This window comes from Schistocerca piceifrons, chromosome 3 (assembly GCF_021461385.2).
Source record: "Schistocerca piceifrons isolate TAMUIC-IGC-003096 chromosome 3, iqSchPice1.1, whole genome shotgun sequence".
NCBI lineage: Eukaryota > Metazoa > Arthropoda > Insecta > Orthoptera > Acrididae > Schistocerca > Schistocerca piceifrons.
Window position 1 is genome coordinate 961,511,299 of NC_060140.1, and position 19,283 is coordinate 961,530,581.

At 45.4% G+C, this 19,283-nt stretch overlaps 1 protein-coding gene and 1 non-coding gene across 2 annotated transcripts in view; both read right to left on the bottom strand.

Annotated features, from left to right (window-relative positions):
* Nucleotides 1-19,283, bottom strand: part of LOC124787880 (neprilysin-4-like) — a 726,210-nt gene that overhangs the window by 675,116 nt on the left and 31,811 nt on the right. The window lies entirely within an intron of this gene.
* Trnat-ugu lies at nucleotides 17,840-17,914 on the bottom strand. The gene has a single exon. It is a non-coding gene; the product is annotated as a tRNA-Thr (tRNA).

Consider the following 19,283-nt stretch of genomic DNA (forward strand, 5'->3'; position numbering starts at 1 on the left):
ATCACGAGGCAGAGAAAATCCCCGACCCCGCCGGGAATCGAACCCTGAAACCCGGCGTGGGAAGCGAGAACGCTACCGCACGACCACGAGCTGCGGACGACAGTGTGTTACTAATGTGTATTTAATACGTCAATTCTGAAGATGCCTCAGTTTTACTGACTCTAGAAGTCATAGCAAGGTACTGGAAGTGCTGTTCATACTGAGTCGATTATTCTTGGGTGCTCAAAACTGCAGCAACGCAGTGAGGTATGGACTATACGAGGTGCTGGAATAGTTCTGGAGAGATACCCACGTATCTTGCAGTGCTACCGTCAATTGTTCTTTTGCAATTGGTGCTGAGTGCATCGAGAGTACGCAGGTATTGAGAGCATCCCACCAATGCTCGAGCTGGGTTAAGACCGGGTAATCTGGAGGACCTAGACATGGTCGTGAATTTAATGCACTCAAAGAGGTGAATAATGGTTGGTCCCGGCTGCTTTTTCACGCTAATCGGATTTCAGACGTGGTTAATTGTACTGTTATTCAGCCGGGATTCCATCACTCTTCCACTTAGACCTCCTCCGTAGCTATAGAAGGTACGGAGATCTAAACGTGGAATTGTATGAACCCTATCGATTCTTTAACCGACTGGGTTTCGAAAGTTTATTGGTATTAGAGATTTTGTACTCATTTGGGATGTCTACGTTAGCTGTTACAGCCGGTAAAAGGCTGGGAATGGTTTGGTCGTTCCTGCGCGCATTTCCAAGGTTACCCGCGGCTTGATCGGTTGGTGCAGAGTTTAACGGCCCCTCCTCCGGCCCACAACACGTAAGGCTTTTCGTTTTCGATATAAGGCGACAACTTTGTAACCATACTGTGTTTGCAGTACTGTTCAGACCTTCGCCCAGTCGGCGGGAACGCCTTACCGAATAACTGTTTAACTGTCGAAAACTAATTACCAACATGGACTGTACGGCTGGTCCTGGCCGAGGTTCGAGTCCTCCCTCGGGCATGGGTGTGTGCATTTGTCCTTAGGATAGTTTAGGTTAGGTAGTGTGTAAGCTTAGGGACTAATGACCTTGGCAGTTGAGTCCCATAAGATTTCACACACACATTCGAACATTCTAATTACCAACAGCAATTTTTGGAACAGTATTGGCACCATGTACTTCAATTGCTGGAAAATTGACGACGTCGACCGTATAAACACCGGCAGTAGCGATACCGGAAGACCATCTCCAAACTTCAAAAAGTCTCGAAACTCATACAAAAAAAGTGCTCCGGTGGTATGGCTATTTGAAATAGTGGTAGTTAAATCAGTCCTTGTAGTTACTGAGACCTCCATAGCACTAAAATGAGGTTTATTCAGATCGTGCTGTTTTATAGAAACTGGTCTTTGTCAGCTTTTGAGCCAGTTATGGAGCGTTAACTGAATAACTGATGCACTAAACGCTGATTAACTGGGCAGTAGTCACATTCTTGCACATCTGATGGAGGTTACTCGCTCCTTGGTAACCTCGGCAGCGTACTGGGCGTAGCACCCCCGGCACCAGCATGCTGTCCTCAACTTTCGACATCTGGTGCTTTAAAATGAATTGCGAGGCTGATAAGCAAGTGGGATAAGCGGGAGCGAATTGATATTGCTGTTTGTAATCGTTCAAAACTGCTCTCGATGTCCAATCAACAGTCGTATTAACTCATTTGGGTAGTCCAAATGGTTCAAATGGCTCTAAGCATAGATGGGACTTAACATCTGAGGTAATCAGTCCCGTAGACTTAGAACTACTTAAACCTAACTAACCTAATGACACAACACACATCCATGCCCGAGGAAGGATTCGAACCTGCGACCGTAGTAGGTGCGCGGTTCGGGACTGAAGCGCCTAGAACCGCTCTGACACAGCGGCCGGCCATTGGGGTAGTCCCTCATGGATACAGAAAAAAGTACCTATGGAACGAAATGTTGAAGCCAACCGCACATAATTTTCGCTGCGTACCTTAGCGTATTACGGGTTTCAGTTAGTTAACGATGTCGTGTACCAAGGACGTAAACACTATTCTTGCTACGTAAATTCCATACGAACAAACAGCTTACCAGAACATAGCTGGGTAACGTCATCAACAGCCGCCGATATTTCGATAGGTGCACATCTCATCATTCAACGCTAATGACACAACACAACCAAAGAAGAACAATTTCTTACTTTGTCAATAGTGAATACTGGTTGCCGACGGGGGACTTGGCGTTAACTCTGCCCTTTTTCGTTTTACAAGGCAGAGAGCAGAATTCAAATAGAATTGAACTAAAAACCCCGTCTCTGTTTACAAGACTGTTTGGTAATTTAATTTCAACTGCTTCCTTAACATCCCAGTAGTTGGAGCTGCATGCCAGAATCTCCGAGTTGTTGTATTCTGCAGGATGACTGGTGTCAACGCAATGTCCTGCCAGAGCTGATTTTCTCGGCTGTTGTAGGCGTGTGTCTCACGCGCAATTTCCTTCGCTACTGCGGGCGTGTGTGACACACACTTAACAACAGCCAAGGAAATCTGCTATTGCACAACACTTTCCTGGAACTGGTCATCGTATGCAGTATAACAACACACAGATTCTGTCAAGCACTCCCAGCTATTCGGATAATATTACTAACAAAACAGTTGAGATTAAAGTAGCAGATTTTGTAACTCTCAAATATACAGTGTATCTAACATGGAGCTCGCAGGATAGAACGCAAATCGAATGCAAATGAGAGAGGAACGTTTGTTTCAACAATTGCAACTATTGCAACAATGCAACGGGAGACTGGGGTTAATCAAAGAAGTTTCCCATGTGTTCTTTGTTGGCATTAATATCACATTTCCTGTGTCTCACAAAAGTACTTGGCAGTGATTTTAATGTTACTTCGAGAACTGTAAACAAGTTCTCCTGTAGGGTGCATATTTTGTGGGGAAAATACCACAAATTGATTTCGCCATACATCACATCAAACTACATGTACGAGGATAGTACATCTTCTCTAACAGAATAAAATCCTCTAAAGGAAAGGTGTTATGTTGTTGGTTTGCTGCGCTCATCATTCCAAACATTGGTCGACGGAGCTGTCCACGATAGTCTACCCTCAGCAAAACTCTTCATCTCATCGTAATAACTGCAACTTACATCGATATGAACCCGCTTACTGTATCAGAGCCTTGGTCTCTACGATTTTTACCCTCAGTACTCTCTTCCACAACCAGATTGATGTTCCTTGCTGCATTAGAATGTGTCAACCGATACCTTCGCTTAATCAAGTTATTTCACAAATTTCTTTCTTTCATCAGTTCGATTCATTACCTCCTCATTAATTACTCGACCTACCTATTTCTTTTTTTTTTTGACATTTTTCTGTAGCACCGCATTTCAAAAGTATCTATTCTATTCTGGTCTGAACTGCTTATCGTCCACGTTTGTTTCGTACGACGCTCCATCCGAGGAAAATACCTAGACAAAAGACTTCGTAATGCTTAAATTTATATTCGGCAACAAGAGATTTCTCTTTTTCCAGAAATTCTTTTATTGCTATTGGCAGCTTGCTTTGTACTTCGACTATCGTCAGTATTCGTATTCTAGGCACTCTCTTGACACAATGGATCTCGGAATACTGAATTCGGTAAGTATTTCCGATATGCAATGCCCCACGCCTGTAGGAGCAACTACCATTCCGCGTTCAGAGTCTGTGAATTCTCGTCGAGCGGCCATAATCACGTCGGCAACCTTTTCACACGAACCACCTGAGTACAGAAGACAGCTCCGCCAATGTACCAATGTACTTTTACATGTTATACAAGTGATAATACCGCCTACTGTATATCTGAAAATCGCTATCCCATGAATATTGTCAACTCACTGTAATAAGCTGTCTTGTCATTCTATCCAGTTTAAACTCTTAGAGTGTGCTTAACAGTTTACATCTATGTGTCGAATCATATCCTCTTTTGAAGCGTGCAAATGTGACCACCGTTCGTCTGTCCTTACGGATTTGTAAGACCGTCTTGAAATTGAGAATTCGTTCCACTCACTATGAACCTTTCCTAAAACCTGCTTGATATTCACGAATAAATGGTCTGATTGTGCTCCAGTGCTTGAGTATGATTTCTGAAACAATTTTGTAAGTAACTAGTGGCAATGAAATACCCATTAAGTGAAATTTTATCAGTTTTGCGACATCGCAGCGCTCCGTCCCCACCGTACGTGTTCGCACGCCTTTGGAGTGAAATGCGACCGCAAGTTTTGGTCTGATGTACAGGGTGGAACACTAGGGACCATTCAAGCCCTACACACCTGCAGGTAGGCAGCCCTTTGACACTTCACTGATCCCGCATGCCTACTGGCAGGCGTGCAGGACTCTCTCAAGTGTTTTCTCTGTACATACACATTTTTAAAGTGCCCACTAAACGTGGATGGGTGGTACTGACAGTGTTGCCAAACTTGTGGGTCTTAGAGGAACTCTTTGTTGTTTTATTCAGACTTGTGCCAGTGTTGCCCCCTCAATAAGGACATGGTGAAACATAACAGCTGAAGAAATATAAACACCCTTTACTGCTTCAGATCAGGTTCAGATTTCGTCTCATTGTTTTGAATGGTCCCTAATGGATCCAACCTGTGCACCAGACCAACAATTCCAGTCTCACTTCAAAGGCGTGTGGTCATGTTCAGTGGGGACCTTTGTCGTCTTCAGTCGAGAGACAGGTTTGATGCAGCTCTCCATGCTACTCTATCCTGTGCAAGCTTCTCCATCTCCCAGTAACTACTGTAACCAACATCCTTCTGAATCTCGCTAGTGTATTCATCTCTTGGTATCCCTCACGATTTTTACTCTCCACGCTTCCCTACAAAACTAAATTGGTGATCCCTTGATGCCTCAGAACGTGTCCTACCAACCGATCCCTTCTTCTAGTCAAGTTGTGCCACAAATTCGTCTTTTCCCCTATTCTATTCAGTACTTTCTCATTAGTGATGTGACCACCCATCCAATCTTCAGCGTTCTTCTGTAGCACCAGTCTATTCTCTTCTTGTCCAAAGTTTTTATAGTCCATGTTTCACTTCCATACATGGCTACACTACATACAAATACCTTCAGAAACGACTTCCTGACACTTAAATCTATACTCGATATTAACAAATTTCGCTTCTTCAGAAACATTTTCCTTGCCAAAGCCAGTCTACATTTTGTATCCTCTCTACTTCGACCATTCTCAGTTACTTTGCTCCCCAGATAGCAAAACTCATCTATTGCTTTAAGTGTCTCATTTCCAACTCTAATTCCCTCAACAACAATCCTCCTCGTTTTACTTTTGTTGATGTTCATCTTATATCCTCCTTTCGATACATTGTCAGTTCCGTTCAACTTCTCTTCCAGGTCCTTTGCTGTCTCTGAAAGAATTACAATGTCGTTAGCAAGCTTCAAACTTTTTGTTTCTTTTCAATGGATTTTAATTCCTATTCCAAATTTTTGTTTTGTTTCCTTTACTGCTTGCTCAGTATATAGAGATTGACTAACATTGGGGATTGGCTACAACCTTGTCTCACATCCTATTGAACCATTGCTTCTCTTTCGTACCCTTCGACTCTTATAATTGCCATCTGGTTTCTGTAGAAATTGTAACTAGTCTTTCGCTCCCTGTATTTCACCCCTGCTACCTACAGAATTTGAAAGATAGTATTCCAGTCAACATTTTCAAAAACTTTCTCTAAGTCTACAAATGCTAGAAATGTAGGTTTGCCTCTCTTTAATCTTCTAGGATAAGTCTTAGGGTCAGTAACGCCTGGCGTGTTCCAACATTTCTACGGAATCCAAACTGATCTTCTCCGAGGTCGGCTTGTATAAACTTTTCGAGTCGTCTCTAAAGAGTTCGTGTTTGTATTTTGCAGCCGTGACTTGTTAACTCATAGTTCGGTAATTTTCACACCTGTCAACACCTGCTTTCTTTGGAGTTGGAATTACTATATTCTTCTTGAAGTCTCAGGGTATTTCGCCTCTCTCATACATCTTGCTCACCAGATGGTAGAGTTTTGTCAGGACTGGCTCTCCCAAAGCTGTCAGTAGCTCTAATGGAATGTTGTCTACTCCCGGGGCCTTGTTTCGACTTAAGTGTTTCCGTGCTCTGTCAAGTTCTTCACTCAGTATCATATCTTCCATTTCATCTCCACTTCATCCTCTTCCATTTCCATAATACTGCCCTGAAGTACTTCGCCTTTATATGGACCCTCTATATACTCCTTCCACTCCTTCCCTTCTTTGCTTAGAACTGGTTTTCCATCTTAGCTCTTGATACTCATACAGGAGTTTCTCTCTTCTCCAATGGTCTCCTTACTTATCCTGTAGGCAGTATCTGTCCTACCCCTAGTGATGTATGCCTGTATTGCGTTACATTTATCCACTAGCCATCCCTGCTTAGCCACTTTGAACTCCCTGTTGATCTCATTTTTGAGACGTTTGTGTTCTTTTTCACCTGCTTCATTTACTGCATTTTTATATTTCCTCCATTCATCAATTAATATCTGTGGTGGTACCCACAGATTTCTACTAGCCCTCTTCTTTTTACCTCCTTGATCCTCTGCTGTCTTCACTATTTCGTCTCTCAAAGCTACCCATTCTTCTTCTAGTAACTTTCTTTCCCATGTTCTTGTCAATCATTCCCAAATGCTCTGTCTGAAGAACCTCAAGTCCTTTCAGTTTATCCAGGTCCCATTTTCTTAAATTCCTACCTTTTTCTAGTTTCTTCAGTTTTATTCTACTGTTCATAACCAATAAATTGTTGTCAGAGTCCACATCTGCCCCTGGAAATGTCTTAAAGTTTAAAACCTGTTTCTTAAATCTCTGTCTTACCATTATATAATCTATCTGAATGCTTAGCGATAGGAAAAAATTACGGGGTTTCAAAATGTGATGCTTTAATTGTATTGCTCAGTGTAGTTACAACTCTTGTGACAGACAGGGAATAAAAATTATCACTCGCCACGGAGAGCACCTAGAACTGGAATCTCTGTGCTGGACTTGTGACGTCCGCCTGCCACCGGCAGTAGTTTTCCCGCCTCACGGTGGCGGAGCTGTCGGATTTGGGTGGGTTCTCCCCGCTCGGTCCGTGGCGTTCGGCGCCGGAGAGCCACCGCGAAAGCGTAGCTGAGCGACCGAGGAAGGCAGGGCTAGGCTGCAGGCCGGGCTGCACGGCGGGCTTACTGGAGCAGAAACGGGAAGGCGCCGCAGCTATCGGGAGCCGCTTCCTTGCCGCGCCTCTCACCTGTTCCGTCTTCCCATTCGGCGGGCCTCCCAGCGAGAGTGTCTCGAAACGGCGGAAAACGGCGGCGGCGGCGGCGGCGCTTTCTACCTACGTCTTCCTTTCAGACCAAACCACTACCGCCAGCAGCGAACGGTTTGTCTGGCGAACTGGATAACGGGCAGCGTTTAGCCACACTTCCGTGAAACTGTTACTGCGAAAACGTCCCTCATTTGCCTATGATCAATCGACTGTGTAATGGCTATCCTCCACAGGCCAATAGCAATGGGTGACCCTCAACGTTACTTGCGAATACGCTTTGCGTTTCTGAGAACTGTGTCGGTGAATGATTTCTTTTCACAGCGCATCTTCTACACCTCAGGCCTATATCACTGACGTAGATCTGTTGTACAATTATGAAAATGTTTCGTGTTCACGCATTAGTGTTTTTCGATAACAAAGTACTCATATACACTCCTGGAAATTGAAATAAGAACACCGTGAATTCATTGTCCCAGGAAGGGGAAACTTTATTGACACACTCCTGGGGTCCGATACATCACATGATCACACTGACAGAACCACAGGCACATAGACACAGGCAACAGAGCATGCACAATGTCGGCACTAGTACAGTGTATATCCACCTTTCGCAGCAATGCAGGCTGCTATTCTCCCATGGAGACGATCGTAGAGATGCTGGATGTAGTCCTGTGGAATGGCTTGCCATGCCATTTCCACCTGGCGCCTCAGTTGGACCAGCGTTCGTGCTGGACGTGCAGACCGCGTGAGACGACGCTTTATCCAGTCCCAAACGTGCTCAATGGGGGACAGATCCGGAGATCTTGCTGGCCAGGGTAGTTGACTTACACCTTCTAGAGCACGTTGGGTGGCACGGGATACATGCGGACGTGCATTGTCCTGTTGGAACAGCAAGTTCCCTTGCCGGTCTAGGAATGGTAGAACCATGGGTTCGATGACGGTTTGGATGTACCGTGCACTATTCAGTGTCCCCTCGACGATCACCAGTGGTGTACGGCCAGTGTAGGAGATCGCTCCCCACACCATGATGCCGGGTGTGGCCCTGTGTGCCTCGGTCGTATGCAGTCCTGATTGTGGCGCTCACCTGCACGGCGCCAAACACGCATACGACCATCATTGGCACCAAGGCAGAAGCGACTGTCATCGCTGAAGACGACACGTCTCCATTCGTCCCTCCATTCACGCCTGTCGCGACACCACTGGAGGCGGGCTGCACGATGTTGGGGCGTGAGCGGAAGACGGCCTAACGGTGTGCGGGACCGTAGCCCAGCTTCATGGAGACGGTTGCGAATGGTCCTCGCCGATACCCCAGGAGCAACAGTGTCCCTAATTTGCTGGGAAGTGGCGGTGCGGTCCCCTACGGCACTGCGTAGGATCCTACGGTCTTGGCGTGCATCCGTGCGTCGCTGCGGTCCGGTCCCAGGTCGACGGGCACATGCACCTTCCGCCGACCACTGGCGACAACATCGATGTACTGTGGAGACCTCACGCCCCACGTGTTGAGCAATTCGGCGGTACGTCCACCCGGCCTCCCGCATGCCCACTATACGCCCTCGCTCAAAGTCCGTCAACTGCACATACGGTTCACGTCCACGCTGTCGCGGCATGCTACCAGTGTTAAAGACTGCGATGGAGCTCCGTATGCCACGGCAAACTGGCTGACACTGACGGCGGCGGTGCACAAATGCTGCGCAGCTAGCGCCATTCGACGGCCAACACCGCGGTTCCTGGTGTGTCCGCTGTGCCGTGCGTGTGATCATTGCTTGTACAGCCCTCCCGCAGTGTCCGGAGCAAGTATGGTGGGTCTGACACACCGGTGTCAATGTGTTCTTTTTTCCATTTCCAGGAGTGTATATCACAACTGGCCATTACTACACGAAGAACAAATGCAGATGATAAACGGGAATTCATTGGACAAATATATTATACTAGAACTGACATGTGATTACATTTTCACGCGATTTTGGTGCACAGAGCCTGAGAAATAAGTACATAGAACAACGACCTCTGGCCGTAATAACGGCCTTGATACGCCTGGGCATTGAGTCAAACAGAGCTTGGATGGCGTGTACAGGTACAGCTGCCCATGCAGCTTCAACACGATACCACAGTTCATCGAGAGTAGTGACTGACGTATTGTGACGAGCCAGTTGCTCGGCCACCACTGACCAGGCGTTTTCAATTGGTGAGAGATCTGGAGAATGTGCTGGCCAGCGCAGCAGTCGAACATTTTCTGTATCCAGAAAGGCCCGTACAGGACCTGCAACATGCGGTCGTCCATTATCCTGCTGAAATGTATGGTTTCACAGGGATCGAATGAAGGGTAGAACCATGGGTCGTAACACATCTGAAATGTAACATCCACTGTTCAAGGTGCCGTCAGTGCGAACAAGAGGTGACCGAGACGTGTAACCAATGGCACCCCATACCATCACGCCGGGTGATACGCCAGTATGGCGATGATGAATACACGCTTCCAATGTGCGTTCACCGCGACGTCGCCAAACATGGATGCGACCATCATGATGCTCTAAACTGAACCTGAATTCATCTGACGTTTTGCCATTCGTGCACCCATGTTCGTCGTTGAGTACACGATTGTAGGCGCTCCTGTCTGTGATGCAGCGTCAAGGGTAACCGCAGCCATGGTCTCCGAGCTGATAGTCCACGCTGCTGCAAACGTCGTCGAACTGTTCCTGCAGATGGTTGTTGTCTAGCAAACGTGCCGATCTGTTGACTCAGGGATCGAGACGTGGCTGCACGATCCGTTACAGCCATGCGGATAAGATGCCTGTCATCTGGACTGCTAGTGATATGAGGCCCTTGGGATCCAGCACGGCGTTCCGTATTACCCTCCTGAAACCACGGATTCCATTTTCTGCTAACAGTCATTGGATCTCGACCAACGCGACCAGCAATTTCGTGATACGATAAACCGCAATCGCGATAGGCTACAATCCGACGTTTATCAATGTCGGGAACGTGATGGTACGCGTTTCTCCTCCTTACACGAGGCATCAGAACAACGTTTCAGCAGGCAACGCCTGTCAACTGCTGTTTGTGTATGAGAAATCGGTTGGAAACTTTCCTCATGTCAGCACGTTGTAGGTGTCGGCACCGGCGCCAACCTTGTGTGAATGCTCTGAAAAGCTAATCATTTGCATATCACAGCATCTTCTTCCTGTGGGTTAAATTTCGCGTCTGTAGCACGTCATCTTCGTGGTGTAGCAATTTTAATGGGCAGTAGTGTCGATCGATATTTTATTCAACAACACAGAATTTAATCACGAAGGGCTCACCTCATGAACGAAAGAGAGCAGAGATTTCAGTTCATGAACTGGTTGGTTCAGCACACTATCTGAATCCCATATCCCAGATTTGATATCGGGAACGGCACTTACTTGGAACTCAACATGTCGTTCTCATTCCAACAAAATCGACAGATGTGAAGATATTTCCAGAATGAGATTTCCACTCTGTAGCGGAGTATGCGCAATGATATGAAACTTCCTGGCAGGAAGTTTAATATCAGGGCACACTCCGCTGCAGAGTGAAAATCTCATTCTGGAAACATCCCCCAGGCTGTGGGTAAGCCATATCTGCGCAATATCCTTTCTTCCAGGAGTGCTAGTTCTGCAAGGTTCGCAGGAGAGCTTCTGTGAATTTGGAAAGCGGGAGACGAGGCACTGGTGGAATTAAAGCTGTGAGGACGGGGCGTGAGTTGTGCTTGGGTAGCTCCGATGGTAGAGGACTTGCCCGCGAAAGGCGAAGGTCAGAGTTCGAGTCTCGGTCCGGCACACAGTTTTAATCTGCCAGGAAGTTTCAATGTGAAGATAATTTCAGGCGTGTTCTAAAGACGTATTATACGGCCACTACTACTTAATTGTATGTCAACGATCATCGTCATCATAATATCTTTCCAAGGATTGTGTGTTACAGTCATTAGTTTCGGCCTCTGTCATCCATCCACCTCTCTGCCCTTGTGAGGTCTACCTACTTCTCTCACTCCAGTTGTTACGGCGTAAAGTCAAGCCCCGGCACTCCAGTCTGGAACGAGGGAGCAGACAGGGCTGTGAAGAAGACGTCAGCCAGTTGCACGCAGACCCGCCCCCACTCCAGGATGACAACGCGACAGCAGCGGCCCCTTTGTGAAAATGACATAAGCGCCCCGCCCGACAGGTCGCGGCCGTATGTAACCGAAAAAGAGCTGATAAGAGTTGAACCCAATGTTCACCATCAGGGGGTTGAAACTCGACACCAAGCTCCGGCTGTACCGGATGGCTGTCCAAACTTCCCTCACCTATGGCTCCACTGCGTCGGCTGCGATTAATGCCTCCAGGATGCAGACTCTCCAGTGCCTGCAGAATAAGGTGCTTCGGTGGAGTCTCCATGCCCCTCCCTTCACCAGGGTAGTTACCCTCCACGACAGAAACGGTCAGGCCACTCTCAAGAGGTCCATGCGAGAGAAGGAGTAGAAGCCCTACTCGATACGGACGCTGGCTTGCAAAACATTGGCACAACGCCTTCCAGGCACTGCCAGCGACACCCTGTTCCCCTCACCATCCGTGAGGACTCCGATTCTGACCATGTCTATCGATGGCGCTGTTAAGGCCAGTAATAAAGTGTTAGTGTTCACTTGACAATCCCATGGGTATCGACCATCTTCAGCCACGATTGCTCATACGTAATGTAGTTCGTAGTTAGTTAATATTTGCCTGCGAGCTGAACTTCCGCTGTCGGAGGGTGGTATGGAAGATCAGTCCCACCGCCACGCCTTCAACGTTCACTCCAGTGCTGTCTTTGGTATGACATCACTGTCGAATGGAAGAGTTTTACTGTCCACAAGACTATTTCAATCTCACGCAAAAAAAAAAAGAATGGTCGTGGCATAGTCGGAGAGAAGCATCAAGACAGGCGACCTGAATAGAAGTGCCAAAGCTCGTTATTTGCTTCTACATTCTATGTAGCTCAATCTTTGAGTTGTTATACTCAGGAACATTAGCCGGCCGGAGTGGCCGAGCGGTTCTAGGCGCTACAATCTGGAACCTCGCGACCGCTACGGTCGCAGGTTCGAATCCTGCCGCGGGCATGGATGTGTGTGATGTCCTTAGGTTAGTTAGGTTTAAGTAGTTCTAAGTTCTATGGGACTGATGACCAGTGCAGTTAAGTCCCATAGTGCTCAGAGCCATTTTTTCAGGAACATTGTTTGTTTCGGATGTCTCCCTTTGCTTGCGACACATATATTTAATTATCAAAGGTAAGTATTGTCCCTTACTTACTCATTAATACGATTTGTTTTAGTTGTTTGGCTAGCGATCCGAGAAAGCAGGTTTCCTAGACACCCCACATTCGACGAGAAGGCAAGATTCAACACCAGTCGCCTATTTATTCATTAGTTTTTTGGCTGATCTATTTTCTTTCATTCTGCCAACATGATCTTTCCATTTCATTCTATTTTCTTCTGTCTTATCATTAACTCAAAAGATGTTTCAATGTGATCTTACTGTTGCATTCCTTAATTTGTCCACTTTTTACAGCTCGTTAATATCTCACGAACTTCATCACTGCTGCCTGTACGTGGGACTTTTCGTATTCTGTTCCTGTTCATGATTCAGAAGCAGATACAAGAGTAGGTACAGGCATAATTTTATAGAATTTCATCTGTGTTTCCTTTCTTGGTTTTATTCCCAAAGATTGTACAATTGTTCCGCAGACAGCTTAAAATTTACTAACTTTCTTATGAATGTCACTGGCACAGTTAAATCTGACATAAAGTCATAGATAAATTAAGTGGGATACTTGTTCTAAAATTTTCTCACTAATTATTATTTTAGATCTGAGCGGATTCTTCCACTTGAAACCATTCCCTTTAACTTACACACAGATATAATTAAATTGTACTATATTGTGTTTTAGCTCAATGTTTACTGCTATTTGTAAATTATCTTCTGTTTTGGAAAAACAGGTATGTGGGTTTCCGTCGGACGACCAATGTGAGTTATGAGTGTTGACGATACTGTTACGAGTGAAAATGGCTTCATCAATAAGCAGTATTATTTCAGATCTACATATTATCCTCATCTACGTATTATTCTCATATCCTTCATGAATGTCCAGCATCACCTGGAACTGAAAAAGATAGAAGCATACCTGATTTCTTCCATATTGCCGTACGTGGAACGCCGATAAGTGTAGATATTCCTCGTTTACTTATTGAAGGCTACGTGATAACAACTGAAGCTGTACCTTACTTCATCCACACTTTGCTAGTTTGCACCTTCAGAGTTAATATCGTGCAGGACACCGCACCGGTCTCAAGCAGTTTAGTGTAAACACTCTTGAATCTGGTGCTGCGCTCTTAGTAAATATTCTCCATCGTGTTCTCTACAAACAACGTTTCCATTACAAAATGTGAGCACAAATTTTATATAGCCGTACTCAAGATTTGTAAATATGTGCTGCATGCGTAGTAGATACAATAGCATTGGCCAACAAATCCCAATCACAGTTGAAAAATTCAGTTATGTATACTCAAGCACAACTTCGTTACTTGAACTTCAAACCAAAAATGACAATCGAAAAATAAATCCATAGCAGCTGGAGTACCAACAAGTGAAATGAAATCTTGTCTCTGTAACCAACTGTATACCTCAAACCAATAAAAACTGCCCACATGTTATATTCTACCACCTCGTAAAATATTTGCTATTCCTCCTGAAAACCCTGTTTAATATAACTGTATTGAATAGTTGAACTTTAATATCCACCTCCGAAAACAGCACACTACCAGCCTTCCTTGCGGTTGCATGAACGATGGTGGCTTCAAATAGCGCGGGAAAACTCATCAAGACCTTCAAGTCCTTGTGGTCGCGGCGTGTCCTTGCAACACCGGAGCTATTGCGGAACAAATAAAGGGAAAATTACTTGGAGGTAGCTACTATTCGCAGATGCAAATGTCAAGCTTGAAAAACACAGTAGCAGCTTATTAACAAAATACTGCATTACGTTACCTCTGTTAGCACTATGCAACTAACGAATATCAGCGAAAATTATCGTAGGTCGCTTGAGCAACGAAAGGTACGTGACGACTGGAAAAAAGCGCAGGTGGTTCTCGTTTTTAAGAAAGGCCGTAAGACAGATTCACACAATTGTAGACCTATATCGTTGACGTCAGTCTGCTGTAGAATTATGGAACATGTTTCATGCTCAAGAATTATGAAGTTTTTTGAAAATTAACATCTGCTCTATATAAATCAACATGGATTCCGCAAACAGAGATCCTGTGAAACTCAGCTGGCTCTGTTCCTCCATGAGATCCACAGCACAGTGGACAACGGCGCCCAGGTTGATGCCGTGTTCCTTGATTTCAGTAAGGCATTTAAAACCGTCCCGCAATGCTGTTGAACGAAAAAAATTCGAGCTTACTGAGTATCGGAGAAGATTTGCGATTGTATTCAAGACTTTCTTGCAGATAGAACTCAACACATCGCTCTTAACGGAACAAAATCGATAGTCGTAAAGGTAATATCCGGAGTACCACAGGGGTGTGTGGTATATATATATATATATATATATATATATATATATATATATATATATATATATATATATATATATAAACGATCTAGTAGAAAGCGACGGATGCTGTTTAAGGCTATTCGCAGATGATGCTGTTGTTTATACCAAAGTAGCAACGTCACAATATAGTAAGAATTTGCAGAACGACCTGCAGAGAACTGATGAATGGTGCAGGCTCTGGCAGTTGACCCTGAACGTAAATAAATGTAAAATACTGCTCATACACAGGAAAAGAAATCCACTACTGCACAGCTACACTATTGATAACAAACAGCTGGAGACAGCGTCTGCCGTAAAATATCTGGCGTAACTATCCAGAGTGACCTTAAGTCGAATGTCCACATAAAACAGATAGAGGGAAAAGCAGACACAAGACTCAGATTCATAGGGAGAATCTTAAGGAAATGTAACTCATGCGCGAAATAAATGGCTTATAAGACGCTTGTTCGCCCGATTCTTTAGTATTGTTCATCTATCTGGGTTCCCTATCAGGTAGGACCGATAGAAGGGAGAGAGAAGATCCAATGAAGAGCGGCGCTTTTCGTCACGGGATCGTTTAGCTGGCGAGAGAGCGTTACGGAGATGCTAAACAAACTCCACCGGCAGACGTTACAAGAGAGGCGTTGTGCATCACGGAAAGACCTACTACTGAAATTTCGGGACAGCCCTTTCCTGGAGGAGTCAGTCAACATATTACTTCCCCCCACATACATCTCGCGTATTGAGTACGAGGAGAAAATTCGAGCAATTGGAACCAATACAGAGGCTTATCGACAATCATTCTACCCATGCACTATTCGCGAGTGCACCAGGGTTATAGGGATCAAATAGAGGTACCGAAAGTACCCTCCGCCACACACCATTAGGTGGCTTGCGGAATGTGACGTAGATGTAGATGAAAACAGCATTGTCTTTAAAATATTTTCTCATTTTTACCCTTTAATAAATATAGACAGGACTCAGTGGAACGGTGCATTTCGAGGAAACTTCTAGAGATGTTAAATATCTTCAATATTTCGCGGCCCTGTCAGCAATTGTGTAAATATTAATTTTAATTTCAATAATCAACAGCCTCAGTTGCACCGTTTACCTAGAATTTACCTAGGTTTCAGTCGCGATTACACAACCTTTTTGAGAATAACAGTAACTACCGTTTGTCCATAGTGGACATCGTCAAGCTAAAGCTACAGATCCATAAATTGTCGTCAGACTATAAAACTTATCTGGAACTGCCTCGGTCCCGCTTCGCGACCGCGATGCTGCAGCCACGAATGTTATACTGGAACTGGACTACAGCACTCGTGGCTGCCGCATCGCGGTCGCGAAGCGGGACCGAGGCAGTTCCAGATAAGTTTTATAGTCTGACGACAATTTATGGATCTGCAGTTTTAGCTTGACGATGTCCACTATGGACAAACGGTAGTTACTGTTATTCTGAAAATAGGTTGTGTAATCGCGACTGAAACCTAGGTAAATTCTAGGTAAACGGTGCAACTGAGGCTGTTGATTATTAAAATTAAAATTAATTCCAGTGATGTCTTGTTCTAAATGGATGCACATTTGATGCTTCAAAAATCCTCATTTATCTGTAATAAATAATAAATGTCCGAATAGACCCAACGCATTCATATAAATGGTAAACCTTCTTCGATGCGGATGCACAAATAGGTCCGGCCTCCTGTGGGAATATCAGAGCAGCGAATGGGAGTTAAATATACAAGAACTGCGTATAGCTGGCGCTCGGCGGAAGTGTGGATCGGCCCTAAGGCTCTGTCCCGGAAGCCGCATTGGTTAACGCACCTACCTTGTGAGCAGGAGATCCCGTGTTCGAACCCTGGTCCGGCACACATTTTCACTCGTCCCCGCTGATTCCGCGTAATGTTTCGCTGCAGTTGACGGCAGCCATCGCCTTTAACTTGCATTTAATGTTTCAGAGCTTTTTTTTTTTTTGTTTTTGGACATATTCATACAGCCACTGACTGATTGTTTCTACAGTCATGTAAAAAAAAAAAAAAAATCGGGCATGCGCGCTACTTATGCCTACAAACGTAGAGAACGCGCACTCCGATACCATTGTTGGTTTCAACAAAAGACTATCAGACACGTTTTGAACACCCTCGTGCAAAGTTACCGCCCAGATCTCTGGAGGAACACCGTGTGTAACGTGTTCGGCGACATTTGTCGGTTAGCTGCCAGCGTGTTGCCATCGTGTCCTGGCACGGTCGCCACTCACCCCTGTGCTGGCGCTGCGGCCAGAAGTGGGACAACGCGCCGAACCGACGCGGCCGACTGCTCGTTACGCAAGAGACGCGGCCGGCCATTATCTGCGGTAGGCTCGCCGCCCCCTTCAGTTCCGCGGGACGCCCTCTCATCCGCCGCGCCGGACACACTTTGCGGTCCGATTCTGCTTGTGCAACAACTTGTCACTCAGTACCGGTTACCTAACACAGTGGTGATTTCCCTAAATCGCTCCAGGCAAATGCAGGGGTGGTTCCTTTCAAAGGGCACGGCCGACTTCCTTCCCCGTCCTTCCCTAATCCGATGAGACCGATGACCTCGCTGTCTGGTCTCCTTCCCCAAACCAACCAACCAACCTAACACAGTGGCATCGCTGCTAAAGTGAATGAAATGCTGATAAATCGGAATTTGAAGGAACCATTTTATAGAGTCAGAGAAAACCGGATAAGAAGACAACTAGAGTGCTTGAGATGTGATGCTATAGAAGGGTGATGAAAATCAGGCGGATTTATAACATCAGAAATGAGCATCTCTGCAGAATCGGCGAGGTGAGGAACATCTGACAAACACTGACAAGAAGTAGGGACAGAGTGTCAGGACATGTGTTAAGACATCAAGGAGCTACTTTCGTGACACCTCAGGGAGATACAGGGAGTAAAAACTATAGGGAAATGAAATGATAATTAAATAGACACCCTAGCTGCAAACAGCCGTTTATATACTTCACTGGGGACATGTTGAAAATGTGTGCCCCGACCGGGACTCGAACCCGGGATCTCCTGCTTACATGGCAGACGCTCTATCCATCTGAGCCACCGCGGGCACAGAGGATAGTGCGTCTGCAGGGACTTATCCCTTGCACGCTCCCCGTGAGGTCCACATTCCCAACATGTCCACACCACTACATTCGTAGTGCGCCTAATAGATGTTTGCCGATCATACTCATTACTCGTGGCAGATTAATCTACCAAGTCCCGTACGAGTTCGGGCATAGCGTGTGCGTTCACACAAGATGGTCAATGGCTGGGAAGCCATATTTTAACTATATATGACGGTAGTATCTGTTCTCGAAAGAACACATACCGTGGATGACCATGCAGCTTTGCTAGAAAGGAAATGATAATTAAATAGACACCCTAGCTGCAAAGCTGCATGGTCATCCACGGTATGTGTTCTTTCGAGAACAGATACTACCGTCATATATAACTATAGGGAAAGACTGAGACTGGAATGTATCCAACAACTAATTTAGGACGTTGGCTGCAAATCTTACTCTTGAGACGAAGAGGTTAGCGCAGAAGAGGAAGTCGTTGCATGTAGCATCGAGCTTGTCAGAAAACTGATGACCCAAAAGAAGAGGAAGAGACTGGCCTCAACAGCCAATTCTGAAAGAATGCGGGACGAAAACTGTGTTTGTTGTTGAGTTTCTGCTCCAAAGGAATTATAAACACAGAGACTTGTCCCTGCTGCAGAAAAACAACCCTAAATGGCTCTGAGCACTATGGGACTCAACTGCTGTGGTCACAAGTCCCCTAGAACTTAGAACTACTTAAACCTAACTAACCTAAGGACATCACACACATCCATACCCGAGGCAGGATTCGAACCTGCGACCGTAGCGGTCGTGCGGTTCCGGACTGTAGCGCCTTTAACCGCTCGGCCACTCCGGCCGGCCAACCCTAAATGTTCCGCGTCTTCGTAAAGGGAAAGGAATAATACACTCGGATTGGGACACAAAGCACAGGTCGTCAACGACACGAGAATAGTTTACTGGAATAGCGTAAGTCATAAGTCCAGAGAAGTACAGGTCAAAGACGAGATAAGAAGCACGCTCAACGTAAGGTTTACAGCTAACAGAATGTACATAACTACGTCTGTTACACAGTATTGCTTCTTCAGCAACTTGTTCTTTTGTAGTCTTTAAATTCGGTTAACTTCATAAATTGTAAACAAATACAGTCCAACAGATAAATGGAGTGGTGACAGAATAAACATTCCTGTTAACTAGCTTATATTGAGTGATAAGGGACGATCTTTAAATATTCATCTTGAAGGAACACGACTTCCCAGCAAAAATCGCATTTGTGAAACTTTTATTTATCATGACGGGTTTCGGTAAACAGAGTTACTATCGTCTGATCTGTGAATGGTGTAAAAGTATAAAACATATTAGATTATAAAAAATAGCGTAC